Genomic DNA, 23,614 nt, shown 5'->3' with positions numbered 1-23,614 from the left:
CCCGACCTTATGATCAGTAATCCAGAGCCTTAACCGCCAAGCCACTACTGCCCCCACCACTGGCATCCCTAAACTGTCCATAGTGTGTGCGTGTGATTATGCCCTGCTATAGGTCAGCAACCCGCCCTATGCCCCGAATCCCCTGAGATAGGCTCCAGGCTCCCCGCAACCCTGTGTAGGATAAGCGGTATAGAAAATAGATTGATAGATACATAAATGGTTGGAGTGGGATCAAGGAATCAGATACTTCATTAAAATGGCATTCATTTTTTGGTCCTGTATCAAGTAGCGTCGCTGCTTCACACCTCCAGGTTCTCCGGTTCGATCCAGAGTTTACTATCTGTGTGTAGGTTCTGATGTGAGCTCCTGCCTCGCACCCTCGACCCTGACCAGGATGAAGCAGTTACTGAAGATGTAGGAATGAATAAATAAATTCATTACTGGTTGAGCTCCTCGTTCAAGTGAAAATCTTCATTTCATTTTAAAGTTCATTCTTAAATATTTACCATGAAAGGGTGCAGTGGGCAGATATAACCATATCCACAACATTACACCCACTGAGGACGTCGTCGCTCCGCCTCCTCGCTCCGCTGAGGGCGTCGTCGCGCTGCCTCCTCGCTCCGCTGAGGGCGTCGTCGCTCCGCCTCCTCGCTCCTCTAAGAACGTCGCTCCTCCCCCTGCTTTGCAGTGTACTTCGCTTCCCACCTTATTTTGCAGAGGACGTCGCTTCCCCCTCTTGCTTCGCGGAGGACGCCGCTCCCCCTTCTGGCTCCACAGAGAATACCGTCCCCCCCTCTGGCCTCCCAAGGATGCTGCTCTCCCCTCTGGCTTCACATTTGGATGTCACTCCACCCTCTGAACTTCACCCCCTGCTGGCTCCACAGTGGCCGTCGCTCCGGGCTCATGCTCTGCCTCGGACGTCGCGCCACCCCGGAGGAGATCGCTCCGTCTCATTGCCTAGACGTCACGTCACCTTCCGGCTCTACTATAGGTAGAACTCCTATTTTCAATCACTCACACCCGTGTCCCGTCTCACCCTGATCAGCACCATTATATTATTATAAGTCCCTGTCTTTCAGTGTCTGGTTGTCAAGCTTTTGTTGTTTTCATGCTGCTGTGTGTACTTTAGTCTCTATCGTAGTCTGTCTTCTTTGCCTAGTATTTCTAGCTCAGGTTTTTGTTTTCAGTGTTGTTTTTCCTTTTACCTTTGTTTGCATCATTCACTAATAAATCTGCGCTTGCGTCCATCGCTGCCAGGAACGGGGAGTTCCTGACCTTCCCTGACATCTGGCACGAACAACCCTGGCTTCCTTTGGGAACATGGATACAGTGCAGCTTTAATAAAGACTTAGCTGCATCATTATGCACAGAAGGTACATTAATGAACCATAATTAGTTTGGAGAGTAAAGCCACAAGGTACCTGTAAGGGTATTACGGTAGTGTTTAGCACCTTTTTATTTTCTTTCTGAGAATGTGTGTGTCTCTGTGGTGTCCTTCAATGGACTGGCGTCCCATCCAGGGAGTGTTCTTGCCTCGTGCCTAGTGTTTCTGATGTATGTTCTAGGGTTCCACTGCAGTCCTGACCAGAATGGATGGATAAATGAATGAATGAATGATTGTTGTTGTTGTTGTTGTTGTTGTTGGTCCAGCTGAAGTGACCTAATTTATCATTTTTATTGAGCCACGTTCCGTCAAAACGGGTAGCGCGCGCACTTTCACAGGTCAGAACAGGGATGGGGGGCGGATGGAACGGAGACTTAACGGGTGCGCGTGCGAGCAGAGCAGGTTGGAGGGGGGAGAGGAGAGGAGGAGAGGTCCAGCTGCAGAGAGAGGGAGAGAGAGAGAGATACGACTTGATACGACAATGGAAGCAGCCTCGAGCACCCGGTAGGAGACGACGAGAAGGCGAGGAAGAAACGAATAGCACGAGGGAGGCTTCTTAAAAACGCGGGATTTAAGACTCGTCTCGCGCTCCTGACGCGGAGTTTTGTTCTAAAATGGAGCAGTGAGATTTTTTTTTGTGTGTGTGTGTGTCGGGGGGAAACGAGGCTCCTTCTCCATCACCGAGAGGCGCGTCCACCTGCTACGAGCCGAGGCCCGGGGAAAAAAAGAAGAAGAAAAAAAAAGAGAAAAGAAAGAAGAAAACATGGAGAAGTGGGTGCGCTGAAGTGGGGGGCAGGAAGGGGAAGGGGGAGGGAGGGAGGGGGGACGTTTATCCGACCGGCACGAGCTTTGATTTGATGCGAAGCGACGCGACATCTCAGTCAGAGGTAAGGAGAAAACCGTGTCAACTTCACGCGCTTACATTTACACTTCCGCTCCCGGACATAAACACGCGGGCATTTGATCTCGCGCGCCCATAGGAAGAGGTATGCGTTCAGGGGGACCAGGATCCGTCTGCATGAAAAGCATATACTGTATGCATAAGAGTTGAATAATCCCCACACTGTCCCGTCGTTGGGAATCGGAATTAATGGGCAATAAAGGCAGCAGTGTGTGTGTTTGCGTGCGCGTGCGTGCGTGCGTGCATGTGTGTAGGATGACTTGACAAGGCTCTGCCAGGACAATCTGTATCCTTAAGAGATTTTCTACTGGGGCAGCACAGAAACATTTATATTCCAGTGTATATGTGTGTGTGTGTGTGTATGTATATATGTATATATATATATATATATATATATATATATATATATATATATATATATATATATATATATATATATATATGTGTATGTATATGTATATATGTGTATGTATATATGTGTGTGTGTGTGTGTGTGTGTGTGTGTGTGTATATATATATATATATATATATATATATATATATATATATATATATATATATATATATATATATATATATATATATATAAAATGTGTGTATGTATGTGTATATACATACATACATACACACATATTTTATATATATATATATATATATTGTATGTGTGTGTGTATATATATATATATATATATATATATATATATATATATATATATATATATATATATATATATATATATATATATTTATATATGGAATGGCACTGCTTAAAATGTGGAATTAGATATGTCACTAGGGATGCTTAAACAAAAAAGTAATCTATTTGTTTGTTTATTTATTTATTTATTGCTTTTGTCTGTGATTCAGATTTCTGGCCACTAAATCGTACCCACTTCGGAAGTGCCTGACTGGGTTGCAGTAGTGATCACAAACCCACTACTTTGTCATGCACAGTTTTTATACACACTTTCTGATGTGTGTGTGTGTATATATATGTATATGTGTGTGTGTGTGTGTGTATATATATATATATATATATATATATATATATATATATATATATATATATATATATATATATATATATATATATATATAATATAAATAAATAAAATATAATATAAACTATGCAAAAGGCCTTGTGTTGGATGCAGCGTCGAGAGGATTAAAATCAGAGTATTATATCACTGTATCTGTTTTGCTCACCGGCTGACTCACAAGTCCGTCAATGGGACAGTCGTTCTCTCTCTCAACCCCCTCTTCCCCCTCAGTATATTTACTCATGCGCACTTGTTTGTTTTCGCCGTGGTCATCGCAAGAATGGTCGTCTGGACAGTGGCTATGAATATGAATTCATTTAGAGGTTGACCAGATGGCTAAATGGAATGGTGGTTGAACCAGGAACTAGGCTGAGCTGCACAATGTGTAAAAGAAACACACTTATGTAAATGGAGAATAAGGCTGGCGCTGCACCCAGCAAGCGGTTCTCGCTGATTCACCATTACATCAATTTGTGGTTGATATGGGCAGGGGTGGCTCAGTGGTTAAAGGCTCTGGGTTACTGATCAGAAGGTCAGGAGTTCAAGTCCTAGCACCGCTACGCTATCACTGTTGGGCCCTTTTGCAAGGCCCTTAACCCTCAACTGCTCAGTTGTATAAATGAGATAAATGTAAGTCGCTCTGGATAAGGGCATCTGCCAAAATACTGTAAATGTAAGTGATATGCTTTAGTGAAAACCTGGACTTTTGTTATCATCACATCTATTTGTTGACTAATACTACAGATACCGTTTTTGGGCTTCAGTTCAGTCTTCGGTATTGATTACTTGTGAAATTTGCAGCTAATATTGATTAAACATGCCAAACGTACCGTACGTTGGACGAACCCTGCCTGGCGGGTAAGCTTTTAGCAGCGTCTGTATGTCTTTTATTAGAATATTGAATATATGCCTGCCATACCAATTAGGGTCTGCTTGAAGACATGCTGTGCCTCTTGTGCTCCCTCGTACTGGATGTCTTATTTCAATTCTACTATTTATCATCGTGTTTTGCCCCCCCCACCACCAACCGTCATTCTGAAGCAGAACCGCTCACTTTCTTATTTTACTCTGTGGTTGTCTTCACAGCCTCGTGTCTATATCCGCCATTAAAGGAAGTTTGTTTAAAAAGACCTTGGCCTAAGGCGTTGCTTCATAGAGCGCCATACTTGCGAGAAGAAAAGAAAAGAAGAAATCGTATTAGTCAGATTAAAGAAAAGCAAACAATTTTTCATCCCACACGAGATGACTCGCTTATTCCCCGTCAGAACAATAAGTCCTTGATTCACATTAGTGTAGTCTGTTTACGCGGTAGCGTTACATTTGTATCATAGCAACATTCCAGAATAGGTTGAAGTTAATGTAATTAGGAACAGTTTTAAGCTGTGAATTTAATTCACGTCTTGTGTATCGAGCTACTTGGTAATAGGCAGGTGTTGAAAAGGAAAGAAAAAAAAAAATCAAATAAAACAGCATTTATTTATCGTTTGAGCCCGTTTCTTCCCACTTTTAATCATTTTCCAATTCCCACCCACTAGCTAGCTCTTTTAAGTGGTTAGCACCTTCGCTTCACACCTTCAGGACTCGGGGTTCGATTCGCGACGCGTCCGTGTGTGTTTGCATGTGCTGCCCGAACTGCCGGGGTTTCCTCTGGTGCAAGTCCAAAGACATGCACGGTAGGCAGATCGGCATGTCCAGAGTGTCCGTAGTGTGCGAATGGGTGTGTGATTGTGCCCTGTGATGGATTGGCGCCCCGTCCAGGGTGTGCCCCATGCTCCCTGGGATAGTCTCCAGGTTCCCCGTGACCCAGTAGGATACGCTCTATAGAAGATGGATGGATGGACCTACTAGGGAGGGTGAAAATGACCTGTATCCAGCCACCAAACTGCCGTGCATGCTATGTCACAGGGCAGCTGAGCACACTCAAGAGGAACTCACTCTCTTGACCTCCAGGCCACGGATTGCTTTGGCATTGTCCTCAGACTATAGGGCCAATGTTTTTCTGTTACAGCACTTGTGAAGCAGGAAAGCTTTTCTTTCATCCTTTTATTTATTTATTAATTTTTTTCCCATTCAGTTTTACATCCATTTCAGGAGAAAAAAAAAAAAAAAGACAAAGAAAAAAAAAAGCGGGTGGGTGAGGGACAACAGCTGTCTAGAACTAAATCTATTTTATTTTTACAGACAAAAAAAAAAGGTTACACAGCACATCGAGACTCCCTCACACTCATCTACTTACATGCTTGTACTGACCACACAGGCAAGCTTTTCTGAATTATTATTATTATTATTATTATTATTTTTACGATTATGCACGTAATGGGTAATAAATGCATACTGTAATAAATATCAATGTATACAGTCATAGTTTATCATATAGAACAGGGACAGTCAACTTTTGTGATGGTTCAGTTGCAGACAAGTGAATCGTTAATAACGAATAACCGCTAAGGATCCGTTTCGTTCCGATGTAAATGCAACAATCTGAAGCGACTGTAGTTCGGATTGTTGTCGCATTTCACGTCTATTTATTTATTTATTTATTTATTTATTTTGTTACCAGTGCCACCGACCCTGAACAGATGAGACAAAGCTCTTGCGAATTTGACGCGGGAGAAAGAAACGCGTACCTCGAATCTGTTCGGTCGTTACATTTTTATTTATTTAATTTTTTTTTGGAATTCTGCTTTAGTTGTCTGAGAAACTCCCCTTTCTGAGCTCGCGTCTCTAGACCTGAGGCTAGGCCGTGGCCTGCTAGATATGAGTGCAGCTCTAGAAATTTCGTGTCGTCTCGTCTCAAGCTGTAGGCTCACACGCTTGGTCCAAATCCGCATCCTTCGATCAGATCCTTTCTGTGTTGGATATGGAGCCTCTCAATGGCTGCTGTGTCAGAAATAGGCAAGCACTAAAACGCCTTAAATGGGTCACGGATGTTGGTAGAAATGCTGACATTGGCGTTCCTTATATCGTAGATTAGGTCTCCGTCCCATGCACTATTACAAACGAGAGCCCTACTGCACCCTCGACCCTCAAGCTACATAAGATCCGTACTCTTCCCTAAACACCCCCTCCCCCTCCCTCCCACAAGGGCTGCCAGAGCGTTCTGTAATTACACAGAGGTGAGATCCAGAGGAGATTTGCTCAACGCCTTGATTGCGTTTCATATCCGTGTGCAATCTGCCCTCCAGACTTCCTCCTGCTTGCTTCCATATTTGCTTACATTCAGCATTTTTCCTCGTGCCCCGTCGTAATGCGCTTTAAATCAAGCTGCTGCAGAATTTGTTCTGTTTCTGTTTTTTTTTTTTTTTACTATTATTATTATTTGAGACACAGACGGAGATGACTCGGTGTTCAGGACTGTATCGAACGCTACGCATGACCGTGATCGACCAGGGCTTTATGTGAATAAACAGCACGGTTACAGCGGCGTTACAGTGGAGTTTGGACGTCCGGTATCGGTCAGTATTAGAGCAGCCGCTGCAGTGTAAGCGTACCTTCCTTCAGTTGAGACGTAGCTTTCGGCCTTTTACGCTACAGACAGGCAGAGTGCACATGGTGCGCACACGGCACTTTCCCTCACATCCTTCGACAGCTCTCTTATTAAATACCCCATATATCACCTAATGTCTCTGTTCGTGAATTTCTACATCCTGGCAAGCGTCGTTTATTTTCCAATGGAATAAATATGACTTGTCTACACCTGGATAAGCAGCACGATTTAGCCAGAGTGACTTTCGGGCCTTTTTAGGTATCGGGCCGGCGTTTTCATCTCCAAGTGCGTAGTGCACGGTTTTTACACCGCATGTAAATTACTCTACTTTAGTAGTTGCGGTCAAGAGCTCCTTGATTAAATTATTGTACCCATCATGTGACTCTTCAGCGTTGTCAGCGGGGAAATGACTCAGCGATGGGTGATTGCAGGTGCAGAGGCACGGATTATGACTGTGAAAGGCAAAGCGAGTGATAAGTGTGTGAACGCTTATGCACTTTTTTTTTTTTAATGTACACAACATCCTGGCGTTCAGGTGAGATGTCTTGTTCTGTATGTTTGAAGATGGTTTATAATTATTTTCCCATTTCCCCTTACTGACAAACCTCCAAAAAGGCTAAAAAAAATCAGCCTTTGGTAGAAGGCTTTGACTAGGTGGTAAGTGCACGTCCTGCTTACTGGGCATTGTAAGAATTGCGAGCGCGGTAACTCGGATAAGGGCGTTCGTTCCCTCTGGATCTGCAATGGGCAGGTCTGATGTGAGAGAGAAACTGGGACCTGCCCAGTGCTTAAGAATGACAGGAGGTCCTTTGTGTGCTCGGGCCCTTCATGCTGCAAGCTCTTGTTTCAGGCTTTGGTACGGGGGCCAAAGAGGCCGCTTTTTGGAACAGAGGGGACCAGAGAAGGGGCAAGGGGACGTTGTTTTGCAGGATGTTTCCTGCACTTGTCATTCTTTTATGGAAAAGGTGGTTTTGTCCTCGCAGAATGGCTACGACTCAACAGAAATCTGCAGGCAGGAAGTAGGAGGGTATTTCGTTTGTTTAGACGCCACGACGACACATTTGCTGGCGTGTATTTCACGGAATGACCAATAGAAATCTCTCTTCCGCGCACCGAGTCTCATTTAGGCACGTCCAGTTCATTTTCCTTTCGGGGTCTTCACTCACGGTGCCCCGTCCTTGGAGAGATATTTCGAAATACCTACAGCGTTTTATTAACGATTACAGTATGTAACACGTTACAATCCGGTCGTTTCCTTCCCTTCTACTCCGGGTTCTTCTCGGAGATTCTTCGGAATCTGAACCGAGTCCGAACTGAAATCGTCCCGTCGACGTGTACGTGCCAAAGGCGTGACTTCGAGTCGGGACATCTACAGCCCCGGAAACATTCGGAAGCATTTCGCCGACGTTTCGAAACGAGCCGGTTTTCACGCTCGGCTTCAACGTGAACGTGTCGTGAAAAGGACAGACCTAAAGAAGAATTCCTCCGAGCTCTAACATCCTCCTCGATTTAGACAGCACCGTGACTTCAATTCGTAATTAATTTATGCGTTACGATTGTGCCAATAATGGCATGAAGCAGAATTTGCCATGTTAATGAGTCAGTTCAGCTCCTGCAAGGCGCTCGCATACTGTTTGTGTTTCAGCGCAAAATGATTTCAGTGTCGAAGAAATAATAAACGGATGGTTTGGGTGGAGGTTTTTCTGTCTTTTCTAATGGTGAAGTTGGTCACAGCCGTGTGAGTCGGTCCTGCTTTAAAATAAAGTAATATCGTTCGAGTTCTATCCATGAATAGGCAACAGTGATTAAGCACTCTCTGATGTTATGGCTGGGGTAATGATGTCTTGGCGGTTAAGGCTCTGGGCTACTGATCGGAAGGTCGGGGGTTCGAGCCCCAGCACTGCCAAGCTGCCACTGTGGGACCCTCGAGCAAGGCCCTTAACCCTCTCTGCTCCAGGGGGCGCTGTATCACAGCTTCCTAACATACTGGGGTATGCGAAGAAAACAATTTCACTGTGCATGAGTATATATAATCAATAAAGCTCATTAACATATATGAAAGACCGTGTCGGTATTTTCCGTCTAAAGCAGTTCCTTTAAGATTCCAGGGCCGAGGATTTGCACGTACTGTTCTCCAGTTTATTTTATCCCTCTTTTTAGCCACGTGTTCCGCTTCAATTTAATATAATTATGGATGGGATAAAAAGTATGACCCATCATTCTCTGCTTCACCTCGGCAAAATTTCACAGCAAGTCTTTGTTGTTGGTTTCTCAATTTGGCTAGTATTGCAAAAAAAAAAAAAAAGAGAGAGAGAGAAATAATTTAGGCTTTTTGTGCGGTTGGAGGAAACCAGCGAACCCGGAGAAAACCCGAAGGGAGAACATGTGAAACACACAAACCCTTAGGATTGAACCACGGACCCTGGAGCCGTGAAGCTGCGATGCCATCCATGTGTTGGACCAGTAGTAGTTATATAACAATTTTGTGCTGCATAATGTGCACTGTACTGTGTTTTGTTTCGTCGCTGCACGTTTTTGAAGCATTAGTTGGCTATCCAGTGGTACAGCCTTGGTCCTGAAGTGACTGTCTGTCTGGGTAAGTCTTACCTGAATTCCTGCTCTAACTGCATAGTCGCAACGTTTCAAATGAAGGTTTCGGGTCAATTTATTTATTATTATACGTCAATACATCGCTTTTGAGTCAAATATAAATGTGATAAATCCTGCCTTGATCTCACTGAATGCTACATTGAGATCCCAGTCGGTTGAGTTTAGCTGTATGAGCTCTATTGCATCATGTGTTTTCAGCTCTGATGTTTCTGCAGTATGGCCTTGAGTAAAAGAGAGAGATTGTGGGCATGCCGCATTGTAGCCAGGTAAAATGAAGAATAAATAAATATATAATATATATATATATTTTTTTAAAAGTATGATTTATTCATGGTGTGTAGCTCGGAGCTTCTCTCCGGCACTTCACACACGTCAGTTAATTTTTCAAAAGCTGCGATCTCCATAAATTATGATCTTTTTTTTTTTAAGCAACGTCGGTCCGATTCAAGTAAAATCGCACCGTTTGGAAATAACTTCACTGCAAACATCTCATTAAAACCGCAGAGCTAGAATTACGCGTTATGCGAATCCGTTTTTCCGATTAGATTTTATCGGCCTTTTTTTTTTTTGATGAATAAAAAGAAATGGGGGGTGGAATATTTCTCTGACACATGCCGCAGATGGTAATGTATGTCGCAGATGCAAACATGGGGGAGGAATCACGCTAAATGAATTTATTTAGCTGACGAACAAGGATGAGTCACGATTCTCGAAAGCCGAGCCTTTTTATCACCCTGAAGTCTCTCGCCGGAGCGTTTAAAAGGGGACGGGGAGCGCGTGATTAACGATATTAACGAGATTAAGCTCGGAAAGCTTTCACCTGTTTGTCGACACACTGTCTTCTCCAGAAAGCCCGAGCCGCCTGGGAAAGCACGGATGAAATCAGTATGTGTCGCCACATTGTGACCCGTCAAGGTTTTACTGTCGAGGCCTGTACGGTCTGATTATTTATTTATTTATTTATTTATTTATTTATTTTTCTATTCCTTCTTTCCTTTTACTCAGGGGAAAGGAAACATAAAGTATTCAAAACATCATCGTTCTCAGCCCATCTCATTCATTATTCCATTAAAATGTTTTATCAGGTTATACTCTGGCACGGACAGTTCATTTTCCTGTCAGGTTCGGTGAGAGTTTTCTCACAGGGTCGGTCCTTGATCAATCGGTGGGATGTGAAATTCCAGTCGGTTATGTACTGTATGTTGTTTTCCATTCTATTAGCTTTTTTTTTTTTTTTCCTTTTCTTTCCTCTTCTAGGAAACGAATTAATTATCGTACCAAGACCTTGCCCGTTTCACTCCTAGAAACGAAAATCTGAGACGTGTACCGTTATCGTATATCCCTCTCCTGTCTTGATGTACGTCCTTGCCTCCGAAAAGACGGGCCTCGGTACGACACGTATTCACCAGCTCCAGGCGTTTACTCAGGAGTGCCACATATGGGACAAGGCTGAGTAGAAAAACAACCCCCCGCCCCCCTGCCTGAAGAAACGATCCAATGGAGAAATGATCCAGTCGAGAACACCCCCTCGTTCATTCCCTTGTTTGTGAGCTGCTTATAGAAAGCATTAAGGCTGACGCGCGGTGCCCTCACCTTTTTAATATCCCTACTAGGAGGAATTGAAAGGCACATGATTGCCTGGTTCCTCGGCAAAATGAGGAGAAAAGCCTGGTGCCAGCGTAGCAGTTAAGCAAGAAAGGGAAAGGCGTGAGACAGGAGAGGATGTAAAAATGGGTGTGTGAGCACAGGGACATGGCCTTTAGCTTTAATCTTTAGCACATGAAAGTGAGGGAAGACACATCGAGCTCTGGGGATTTGGAAGATCCCCTCAGCTCCAGGGTCTGTTAATGAATGTAGTCCGTTTATTGCGGTGGACCGATAACCTCGCTTGGCAGGATTCTGGGTTTCCTACTGGCACCTGGCAAGCTCAGAGACTCGATTAGCGACAGGGCCACCTCTTTTGGGTGGGCAGATTGTTTTCGGAAGCAGTAACGGATGGATGATATCGAAAATAGAGGCAATCCCGTCGTCCTGGTCGTTCGCAGCTCCGAAATAGATTCAACGCGGTATGTTTTTCGATGGATCGGAAAAGTGCCATATTTGGACCACACGATTCACGCGCCGCCGGGGGAAATAATTAACTCGGGAACCCGTGCGACGTTGCTCATTGCTAGCGGGTGTGGCGTTTGGCTGTGCGATGTAAGATGGGTAGAGCGAAATAAATGTATTTTTTGACTTTACAGTAGCACGGATGACTTCAATTATGGCTCGGATGTCTTCCGGTTTGACGAGTCATGTATGTCCTAGTGGGATTGAATTGTCAAATTGATAGTTCCGGATAATTTACAACCGGTCGTGTGACCATGTCTCTTCCAAATGAGCTGGTTTTAATATGATTAATATTAAATCATTAACCGTATTCAGTTCACATAAATCATCAGGCTCACGGAATCTGGACAATTGCAGATTCCAATCTTTATCCAATCGTCACGTGTCCAGTTTCACTGAGCCTCTACCCAATGTGGCCTCAGATTAGAGTTCTTGATTGACCAGAGCTGAAGCTGATGCTTTTCTGCTCAACGCGGTTGTAAAGAGTAGCTATTTGAGTCACCATAAGCTTCCGTCCTTGAATCGGTCTGGCCGTTCGTCTCTGATCAGCAGGTCTAACCAGGCACTCAAAATACCGTAGTTGAAATGATCAGAAACATCGGCCGTCGTTCGGACCTTACGGCTTCTCTAGCACGTCCTGTTGCAGCTAATCACATGCATTCGTGTCAATTATTAACCATGACAACGGTCACAGGGTTTTCAATTTTTCCATTTTTCGGTGTGTTTAGCGAAATGACCGCATCGAACCCGTCCAACATTAAAAACAGTCCCGCGAGTCGTCTTTTAAATAGCTGGGCCGTCACAAATTTGAGTCGGAGAGCCTTGTTCTACAGTGCCACAGTGTAAAAGAAAGAAATGTTCGCTGAATGTCTGAATGTTAGTTCAAATGAAAACCGGCTTATTTTTAGCTACTCCGATCCCATATCATATCTATTCTGAAAGAAGCACTTTAAGGAATCTGGCTCGAAAATTGATCTAACGTGCAGATACGTTGGGGAGCGTTTACTTTGAAGCGCCAGAAACGAGAAGCTCTAACGATTTCGTTCCATCCGCGTCCGTCCTATAGTTCTTTTCATTTTCCACGCCGTGACGTCTGTGTTAGGAGACGGCTTAATACTGACTGAAGATTTATTGTAATTTTCGCAGAGCCGTGTTCCCCTGCCAGTTCCGTGCTGATGAGATCCAGACGTACCAATCCCATCCCCCGCCCCCCTCCGGAGACGGTGGCTTTCCCCGTCACTTTTAAAATCAATTACTTTTTCCTTCACCCGCGTGTCCGCAGTTTTCCCTGGACTCTCGATTGTCTGGCTTTCCAGTTCAACCCTTTTGTTCTGAGGCATTTATTTTTTTTTTGTCCTTTCCAGGGCTGTTAGCAATGAATAACGAGTCCTCCAGAGACCTAAATGTCCATGCTTGACTTGTATTTAGCTATCGATTCCAATTGAATTCCTTCCATTGAGATGGCTATTTTCACATCTTCTTTAGGTGTGCATATGGGCATATGACAAGACGATTCACTTGATGCCTTGTATTTTGTGTACATAGATAGATAGATAGACGCTGTGTTTGTATCGGGAATGGAGGGGGTTAGTCCCTTAGATGCGTTGACACAATATAGCCTCTCCACGTATGCCAAGGTGTACTTGTCGAAAGGAATTAGCGCACATGTTCTTGATGGCTCTGTCTTATTTTAGCACACGGCAGGTAGGCGGATAGCTTGAACTGCGGAGGCTCTCTGTGCAACAAAGTCTGCGTCTAATTAGTTTGTCTAATTATGTCTTTGTGCTGGAAATTTCTCAAATTAGTGGTATCATGCGGAATGTGAGGATGCTCATTAAGAACTGTAAGGCTGTTGCATTGTTCCAAGTGTGTCCCTGTTGGCTCTCAGTGAGGTCCATGTGGCCATGGTCTTCCTCTGGGTTTACCCTCCAAGTCCGGGCCGTTTATAGCGCACGAAGCATACCGCGTTAGCGATTAGCGATGGATCAATTTAAAAAAAAAAAAAAAAAAAAAAAAAAAAAAAAAAAGAAAACCCGTCATGATGATTCAGTATAATAACCATAGAATTCATTATCATGATATTTTCGTTCGTATTTCGTAAATATTAACTCCCCCCCCCCCCCCCCCCCCCACCTTTTGGTACATTCTATGGGGCACTGTGTAAATTTCCTCGTTATGATACGCCGTCATACAATTCAAAACAATTTGTACACTATAGAATTTATAATAACCTCCAGTCTTCTGGGAAGGCTTTCCACTAGATTTTGGAACATGGCTGTGGGGATTTGCTTATTTATCAACAAGCGCATTAGTGAAGTCAGGAACTGATGTCAGGTGAGGAGGCTGGGGTGCGTTCCAGTTCATCCTAAAAGTGTTCAGTGGGGTTGAGGTTAGGGCTCTGTGCAGGACACTCGAGTTCTTCCACTCCAGCCTCGGTAAACCATGTCTTCACGGAGATCGCTTTGTTCGCAGGGGCGTTGTCATGCTGGAACAGGTTTGTTTGAACAGCCCTTGGGCTCCAGTGTAAGGAGCTATTAATGCTACAACATACGAAGATATCTTAGACCAGCGCTCACCGAACGTGTTCCTGGAGATCTACCTTCCTGCAAGTTCCATGATTAGATGGCTAAGTGCGCACGATTATAGTCGGAGCTAAACTCTTCAGGAAGGTAGATCTCCAGGAGCAGTGTTGGTGACCACTGTTCAAGACAATTATCTGCTTCAGACTTTGTGAAAAGGCCTACGTATGGGTGTGATGGTCCGGTGTCCACAAACCTTTGGCCACATTTATGCAGCGCTAAGCAGTATTACAGAAATCTGGATGTAGATCTAGATCCCTAATGAGCAAGAAAAGACGAGCCGAACAGCCCTCGTAGACGGCGTGTCTTCCGTGTGACATTGGATAGTAGAATTTGAATGATTATAGTATACACGCTGTACGGCGTTCATACAGAAGGAGAAAATCTGCACTGTGTTGAAAAGGTATCGGATGTTATACAGTATATTATCACGACGGTAGCAAGCAAATGGAGTGCACACACTTTCCTGATCCCATGTTTTCACAAACAGCATGCTCATGTGGAGCTTAGGGACCTCTTGTTTCTCGGTGCACTCCCACTGCTGTGCGATGGCTGCTGTTAACCCCTCTCCCCCACCGTCCGTCCATCCGTAAGCACACAGTTATTGGTATTCAGACAGGCTGCTGGGATCTGCACAGCCATGGCAGACAGCGAGCGAATTCAGTGAGTCAATACGCTGGTTCATTAGAGCACTGAGTCACTGCGAGCTGCCTCATTTGTTTGTGTTTGTCCAATACTTGCTCTTAAGAAGCACCCGCTGCCCATTCATATGACAGTCCTGACAAAAAGATTGCAGACTGCCTTGCATTCTTGTCCTAGCCAGTCGAATCATGCTGAATTGATTGGGCTGGATTCATGAACCCTGCGTTTTCTCGATGAATACTATAAAGCTGTGAAGTCGAGCGATATTGTGGAAAAAAAAAAAAAAGCAGTACATGGTGTCCATTTAGTGTGGCTTTTGAACCGAAATTCACAAGACGCTATACGTCCCTTCCCTTTTACGTGGGAATGACTCCGTAACCTTGCGTCGAGTGCAGGACGGCTTACCTTCGTAAGTGTTTTTCTTGAGTAAGATGTGGGTTGGTGGGAGAGAGCGTCCGTGTCTCTTTGGCCGGCTTGTTTAACCGTCGTACATCTGTACACACAGTGTGTCTCGACCCTCATTATGGTTGCTTGGGAGAGCGTGTAAATGCGTGCATTTTAACCATAACTCCAAAGGGCAGCAGGATGGAGGCACCTAACCTTTGAAACCACCAGAAGACGTCAACCATACAAATAACTCATTAACCTTATCCACTTAATGAAATGACCCGCCTTTTCCCCTGCATTAGATTTGTTTAATTGGGCATTGCGGGCTCTAAAACGGCAAGTTCTTTTTACGAGCCACCGCGAAAGTGGGAATCGGCACCTGCTTACCCTAACGTTCGTCCCGCTTTGCTAGCAGGACGTTCAGAGGTTGCCTTTCAGCTCGGTTCGGGATCACAGAGAGCCATTGATTAAAGGGGGGAGCTCAATAAGAAGGCACTTTTAATCACCTCACTCAGAGGCACTATTGTCTCGAGGCAGCGCAAATAAACCTGCCAAACACCCCCAACGTATATACGCTGATCCGTGGATGCACAAAGCCCTCTAGAAAGCTCCCACACAGACCGATCGATACGCTTGATTACGGAAGGGAAAAGAGCAGGGGCTTTGGACTCATTCGTTCTCTTGAAGGATCGCCTTGCAGATATGTTGCATAGCTTAAAGTAGTCTATCCTCCCTCTCTCTCTCTCTCTCTCTCTCTCTCTCTCTCTCTCTCTCTCTCTCTCTCTCTCTCTCTCTGCAATTTCATGTTACGTGAACATGTAAGAAATTTAAAAGTAACGATCTTGTGGAAACAAGGTCGAGCTCGCGAACTTATTAACTTAAGGTTCTTATTTTAGAAACGCGCTCGCAAAGTGTACGCCGAACGCGGTATTGTGTGCCAGTTAATAATCAAGTAATATGCAGTAATGAAAGATTCATCAGGTGTATGTTCCTGAGAGGTACTGGGATTAAATCGCTCCTACTAATAGAGTCTCATTACCAGTTTGTTTGGTATAATCAAAAACAGCAATCGGCGGAGAATCACGCTCGTGCGCACGTGTTTAAACGCGTATGGCGGAAATCTCATACATCTAGCCTATATCATCCGGATTGTGTCGGGCCACCGTAGGAAACGGTTGATGGTGACAGAGTGGTGTCAAAATATGGAAAACGCTCCACCTTGCTGTCTGGTATTCTGTTTTATTCCCTTCCAAAGCCATACAGTGAATGGCAGCGTTCCATGTGACGGGCTGCCATTCCGACGGCGGTAGATAAAAATGCGCGCGCGCGCACACACAAAATAAAAAAAAATAAATAAAAAATCAAATGACATGAAAGCTCTGACGGTCTGCTTGTCTATGCTGATAGCGTGCTGCCAATTTATTTCAAAGAGCGAATTCTTTCAAATGTATTAAAAACCAGTCAGAAAGGATTCATTACAGACACAGTGAGATATGAATATCTAAAATGCACGTTGGCTGGAAGGAACGCGTAATCAATTAAAAAAAAAAAAAAAAAAACGAACACAGTTTTTACAGAATTGAACCGGACAGTCCGTTCAGCTCTGCTGTTTGAGTCATGCATCAAAAATAATCATATCAGAGAAAGGCAAAAGCACATCAAAGACAACGTTGGAGCCAGCAGTCTAGCTACAGTGTCGTAAGGTTAGAAAGAGAGAGGGAGGGAAAAGAAAAAAGAAAAAAAAAACCCACCCCGGCTGAACTTGTGAAATTATGCTACCTTTTGAGAGATGTCCTTGGGATGAATCCTGCTGAAAGGGTTGTTTTCTTAAGCAATGGCGAAGGTTCTGGAACATAGAATATAAAGAAACAAACGACGTGAGAGATTTTTTATTTGATTAATTTTTTTTTTGAGATAGGATAGCTTTGGCGTAAATGACAAAATATGCCGTCTGGTAAATATGAGCGGCATGACGTACGGAAGAAAGCTGATCTTTAGAGTAGAATGTCATGAACTTATGACGCTCGAATGAATGTATTGCGCCCGGTGGACTCGCGGTGTCGGAAAAGAGGACAGCGAGGACTTTAGGTGTATTAGATAACGGCTGTTTTCGGTCGGTTGTTCTCCAGGTCAGTGCTGGGAGATGTTGTGGAGGGGTAACGAATGCGGTTTGGTTGGTTTAATATGGGGGGGGTTTGAATCGAATGATCTGAGCGTGTCGGAGTTGTCCGTCTGGGCCGTTAAGAACCCAGATATCTATGAACTTGTATATCCTCTATCACATGTCATGGTTTGCTGAACTGACTGAGAGTCATGACACCTCGTTTCAGACCGACAGGATATCGCACAATCCACGACGACATGCGGTTCCCGGAGTCGTTTGTTTATTTATTTATTTATTTATTTATTTATTTATTTATTTTACAATGCTCCTCTCATTAACAAAGTCTGCTGCCTGTTACAGCCGATAAAGTTGGACAGCTAGCTTGATTTGATAAATAGACTGTTTACGAGCATCAGATTTCATGTGCTGGAGCTGCCAGAGACGTGAGAGCTGTGGATCGGCGCGATGAGAGGAGACGCGAAGGAAAGATGAGGAACAGCATCTCATTGATCCGTCTCTGCAGCGTACACAGCACGAGTTGTGCCAAGAGATTCTTCAGTCGCTGACAAACACACACACACACGTACTCGCGCACACACCACGGCGCAGTCTTTCACGCAGGCCCACACACGGCTTATCGGCACTTTTTTTTTCTTCTTCTTCTTCTTCTTTCCCTCCTTCCTTCATCACTGCGGGTTCAGTAGCAGTGAGCCGCAGAGATGTTCGTGGCGGAATACGTCCTCGTACGTCATCCGACGGCTCGGTGTGAACTCCGCTCGTATTGGCTGGAAGAATTTGCACGGATGTTAGTGTAGATGTGTCAACCAGGCTAGGCTAACTCGACGAGCTGGTGGTTTTTATTTTGTCGAGTGTCCAGATTCGTAAGAATTACCGTGCAATCATCGTGCAACCTTTTTTCGCTCCCTCCCCCTCCCTGCACCGAGCCAAGTTCAATACCCTCCCTCTATCCCTCCCTCCTGTCATTTGAAATGTGCCCTGCATAAATGGAGGCAGCTGCTTGAGCATAGACCAAGGGGAGAGAGAAGAGGCTGAATCACAATTAGCAAGGCTTTTCCTTTTTCCATGCAGCAGCATCCCAAAGCTAGGTATGCCATTCACGCTAGACCATTCAGCCACGGCGATTTAAAAAAAAAAAAAAAAAAAAAAAAAAAACTGACCGGATGTTAAGATGTTCTCTCTCTCTCTCGTGCTCTTTTTGTGGTCAAGACTTGCTGTGTGTAGAAATCCTAACCCTTTTCTATGACTCTATTTTTGTTATATGCACACGTTGATTGAAGTGGAAGCTCAGTCGGGGGTTTTTTTCCCCCCCTGTAATGAAATTTTAATGCAGCTCATTGTATTTGGGATGAACAGCATGAACGTTTTTTTTTTTTTTTTTGTCTTTCTTTTTCTTTCTCCCCTGCTGTAATTTGCAGACCTCAAGACAGTTTTGTCTCTCTTTTAAAACAGCGCAGGGACTTAAAACTAACTCAATCCACTGCAGATGGCATTAATGGTGCTTGCCATATGGAAGCTAGAATTCTGCATGTACGTGTTTTTCAGTGAAGCTTTCACTGAATAGGGAGCAGCTCTGGTGGGTGTGTTTGCTGTGTGCGCTCTCTTTATTCTGTGCTTTTCTTTAAAAGCATTGGCCAAAGTGCGGAAATACACGGCGCCGGCGACATATATCCGGTCGTTAGCGACTGTCAATCAAACCGCCAGCAGTCCCGGTGGAGAAGATCACGGCGAGATGGAAAGCCAGTGTTGATACGAGATGATTTAGAAGAACTCTAGCAAGGTCAATGCGAAAGCAGCGAGCGAAATGGCTTTCAGAGCCTTTGACATGGCATCTGTTGACCTTGATGCCAGTTAAAGTGTATGAGTCCTGCTGTTCATGCAAGCACCCCATAGTGCGATGTCCACCGCTGGACCCTAATTTAGGTTTGCAAGAACAGCATGTGGATTACTAGCGATGTCGGATAACATCACGGGTCCGCAGGTCATTGTGACTTTATTTTATTGATGTTTTAGGTTTATTTCCTGCTTTTTTAATAATACATCCTGCCCACGATGTATTAAGAATCTGCTCGCTTCTAGGGAATAGTGAGTTGTGGGAAAAATCCGCTCCATCCAGCTCGAATCAAGCCGTACTTTATTGCTCCGGCCAAAAACGCTCGATTTTGCTGCAGCTTGCCGAGTTTTTTTTTTTTTTTTGCGGAAAACTACTTGGCGACATTGCAGTCGCACAAAATAGTTCCGCACGGTCTTTCGCAGTGATGCGTGTTGATAAGAGATCTTTTAGCTGTACTCACGTTCGACGCACGTGAATCGAAGGAGGCTTGGGTTGAGTGCGCCGGGTGATGACGTCCAAATCCGCTGAAAATCTGCGCTAATTTTGAAAAATTGCCAGCTCCTCCGAATATTGCAATCCTGGAGGGACTGCTTTCAAAGCAGAACCAGTATTGTAAAGTTTCCATTTTTGTATTTCAAACCCAACAATGTTGCTAAATTGATTAAAACTAAATTTTAAAAAATGGTTTGCGGGCCCCGGGGTTCGAGTACCGGCGTGGCCCTGTGTGTGTGGGGTTTGCATGTTCTCCCCGTGCTGCGGGGGTTTCCTCCGGGTACTCCGGTTTCCTCCCCCAGTCCGAAGACATGCATGGTAGGCTGATTGGCGTGTCCAAAGTGTCCGTAGTGTATGAATGGGTGTGTGAGTGTGTGTGTGTGTGATTGTGCCCTGCGATGGATTGGCACCCTGTCCAGGGTGTACCCCGCCTTGTACCCGCTGCTCCCTGGGATAGTCTCCAGGTTTCCCCGTGACCCTGAAAAGGATAAAGCGTATAGAAGATGGATGGATGGATGGTTTGCGGGCCCGATATACTAAAATAGTATGTTTGGAAAGCTATTAGACCCAGGAGCTGTGTTTGTATGGATAAGGACACGCAGTCATTGGAATGTTACTGTTTGTGCTCTTACATATTACACTTAAGGTTTCTGTGCGTGTTCTCCCTTGTCCGCATGGGTTTTTCCAGTTTCCTCCGACCTCCCAAACACATGCGGGGATGTGGTGCTGAGTTTCCCATGTGAATGTGTGTGTTCATTGTGCCAAGCGATGCAATGGTGTGCCATTCAGAGTGTATTCCCACCTCACTCCCAGTGTTCACATGATAGGCTCCCTATCCACCATGACCCTGACCAGGATAACGCAGTTACTGAAGAGGAGTGAATTTCTTTTCCAGAGGTTATTATCGAAATGAGTCCAAATGCAATGTTGCATATTGTCAATAGAGTCAGCAAATTTCGAGAAATGGAGTTAAAAATGCATAGACATGCAAGCTGGCTAAATACCCATTCCTAGTCTGGATTAGCTAGCTAATCTGTTTAAATCTGCAAACTGTTAGCTAGCTCATCTGTTTAAATCTGTTTGCTAGCTCATCTGTTTAAATCTGCAATCTGTTTAGCTAGCTAATCTGTTTAAACCTGCTAACTAGCTAATCTGTTTAAATTTGTTAGCTAGCTAATCTGTTTAAATCTGCTAGCTAGCTAATCTGTTTAAATCTGCTAACTAGCTAATCTGTTTAAATCTGCTAGCTAGCTAATCTGTTTAAATCTGCTAACTAGCTAATCTGTTTAAATCTGCAATCTGTTTAGCTAGCTAATCTGTTTAAATCTGTTAGCTAGCTAATCTGTTTAAATCTGCTAGCTAGCTAATCTGTTTAAATCTGCCATCTGTTTAGCTAGCTAATCTGTTAAATCTGTTTACATCTGTTAGCTAGCTAATCTGTTTAAATCTGCAATCTGTTTAGCTAGCTAATCTGTTAGCTAGCTCATCTGTTTAAATCTGTTAGCTAGCTCATCTGTTTAAATCTGCAATCTGTTTAGCTAGCTAATCTGTTAGCTAGCTAATCTGTTTAATTCTGTAATCTGTTAGCTAGCTAATCTGGAAAAAAAAAAGAAGTTAAATTTGATCTTCGTTCTTGAATGGACTCTATAAAACGATACACTGAATGAAATCACGCAAGACATGATGTTGATCCGAAAACATTTGGAAGTTGTTTACGTGAAGCATAAATAATAAGCTAGTGGACTAGAAAAATAGTGTTATTAACCAGCAACAGAGATTTCATTTTAACATTTATATTCCAAAATGATTGTGATTTTGCTGGTTTCTTGTTCAGAGCCCTGGTGGAAGCACGATCAGCTGTTGCCTTATCCCATGTATAGATTTGGAAAGGCAGCATGTCTTATTTCAGTCCTTCTGAAAAGGCAAGTCCATGTCAGATGCCTTCTGACACGCTTTAGTTTAAAGCGTTTTAGACTCAGCCGAGTTTAGAACGTGTGATTAGGAAAGTAGTTAAAGCTGCTGTACACGATGCTAACTGAATGCGTCCATTCCTCCACGTCCTTCATCGAAGATCTTCTAGCTCTTACAGGTTTTCAGGCAGTACCCGTGATTAGTTATCAGGTGTTAGATTGCCAATGTCTAATAGCTATAAACTAGCACATAGATTTTAATAGAGGTCTGTTGCATCTCAGAAAGACTGAATGGATTACCACCATGATATGTTATGGCTTGTTTGTCCCCGATATGTCTAAATTGTCCTAAATATTGTAATAGATCTGGTACCGCACGCTTGCTCAGTGCACCCAAAGTTAAGTGAAGCACCCTTCTGTTTTTATGCACCTAAAAATGTATTGACTTTTGAGAGAAACAGGCAACCAGTATATAAAAGCAGCTAGAGATATATATATATATTTTTTATTCTGGTTTCTCCTCATGTTGTTTGTTAATGTTTTATTATTATTGCTGCTAATATTCTATCTCTGCTGGATTCTTATTCTTATCTCTTTGATTTCCTCGTGAAGTGCTCTGAGCTACATTTTATGTATGAAAGATCCTATTCAAATAAAGATGATCATTATTATTACTATTATTTCACGAGCTGGGAAAGATATAGGATATACAATTACAAGGCCAGCATAGAGCTGAAGTCTACAAAATGTCAATGCTAGCATACAATTTAAATGGACTCTATACCAGGCTAGGACAAAGCTGAAAATCTACATATAAATACAAGGCTAGTGGAAAGCTTAACATTTAACAAAGCTAGCATAATGCTGAAAAATGACAGAGGCACCAGGTGTAGCACAAAGATGTACATGTACAGTTGCATACACATAAAGTGAAATATTTCAATCCTTTTAGTTGTTTTAGTCTCGATGATGACGGCTTACAGCTCACAGAAATCAAAAATCCAGTATCTCAAAATATTCGAATAAAGAATTTATAATACAGAAATGTCGACCTGAGAAGACTCTAATCAGTGAATTAATTAACTCGAAACACCTGCGAAGGTTTCCTGAGTCTTTAATCTCTCGGTCTGGTTCAGTACGCAACCACAATCACGGGGAAGATGAAAGTCAATGTTGTATTTCATTTGGAAATCAAGGTCCCAGAGTCTGGAGGACGAGTGGAGACGAACAGAATCCAAGCTGCTTGAAGTCCAGTGTGAAGTTTCCACAGTCAGTGATGATTTGGGTTGCCATGTCGTCTGCTGGTGTTGGTCCAGTGTGTTTTCTCAAGTCGAGAGTCGATGCAGCGTCTACCAGGAGATTTTAGAGAAGTTCATGCTTCCATCTGCTGACGAGCTTTATGGAGATGCTGATTTCCTTTTCCAGCAGGACTCGACACCTCCCACAGCGCCAAGACTACTAGTAACTGGTTTACTGTCCGTGGTGTTACTGTGCTCGATCGTCCAACCGACTCGCCTGACCCGAACCCCATAGAGAATCTACGAGAGACACCAGACCCGACAATACAGACGAGCTGAAGTCCACTATCAAAGCAACCTGGGCTTCCAGAACACCTCAGCAGTGCCACAGGCTGATCGCCTCCATGCCACGCCGCACTGATGCAGTAATTCCTGCAAAAGGATTAAAACCCAGACCGAGTATCAGCGCATAAATTAACACACTTTTCATCAGGTCGACATTTCTGTATTATAAATTCTTTATCCTAATATTTTGAGATACTGGATTTTTGATTTCCATGAGCTGTAATCATCAAGATTAAAAAAAAAGCCTTGAAACATTTCACTTTATCTGTAATGAATCTAGAATATATGAAAAGTTCCACTTTTTGAATTCAGTTAAAGGGGAAAAAAAAAGGAACTTTTCCACGATATTCTTCACGATATGTTTTTAGATGCACCTGTATACAAAGCTAGCACGAAGCTCAATGTTTACAGAGATACAAAGCTAGCACGAAGCTGTTCCAAAGCACAAGGGATGTTGTCTGTTAATCTCCATAAAGACCTGATGGGTTTTCATACACAGCATCACTGTTGCTGGTTATCACCTTTTTATACTCT

General features: G+C 43.6%; 1 protein-coding gene across 1 annotated transcript in view; it reads left to right on the top strand.

Annotated features, from left to right (window-relative positions):
- Positions 1-2,204: 2,204 nt before the first annotated feature.
- Positions 2,205-23,614, top strand: part of nexmifb (neurite extension and migration factor b) — a 62,644-nt gene continuing 41,234 nt past the window's right edge. Inside the window, exon 1 of the mRNA XM_017473458.3 lies at positions 2,205-2,271. The gene's annotated coding sequence lies outside the window, so the exon portion shown is untranslated. The remainder of the gene's footprint in view (positions 2,272-23,614) is intronic.

The sequence above is a fragment of the Ictalurus punctatus genome, chromosome 8 (assembly GCF_001660625.3).
Source record: "Ictalurus punctatus breed USDA103 chromosome 8, Coco_2.0, whole genome shotgun sequence".
NCBI lineage: Eukaryota > Metazoa > Chordata > Actinopteri > Siluriformes > Ictaluridae > Ictalurus > Ictalurus punctatus.
The sequence above is the reverse complement of the archived record's forward strand: the minus strand, read 5'-3'. Positions and strand labels throughout refer to the sequence as shown.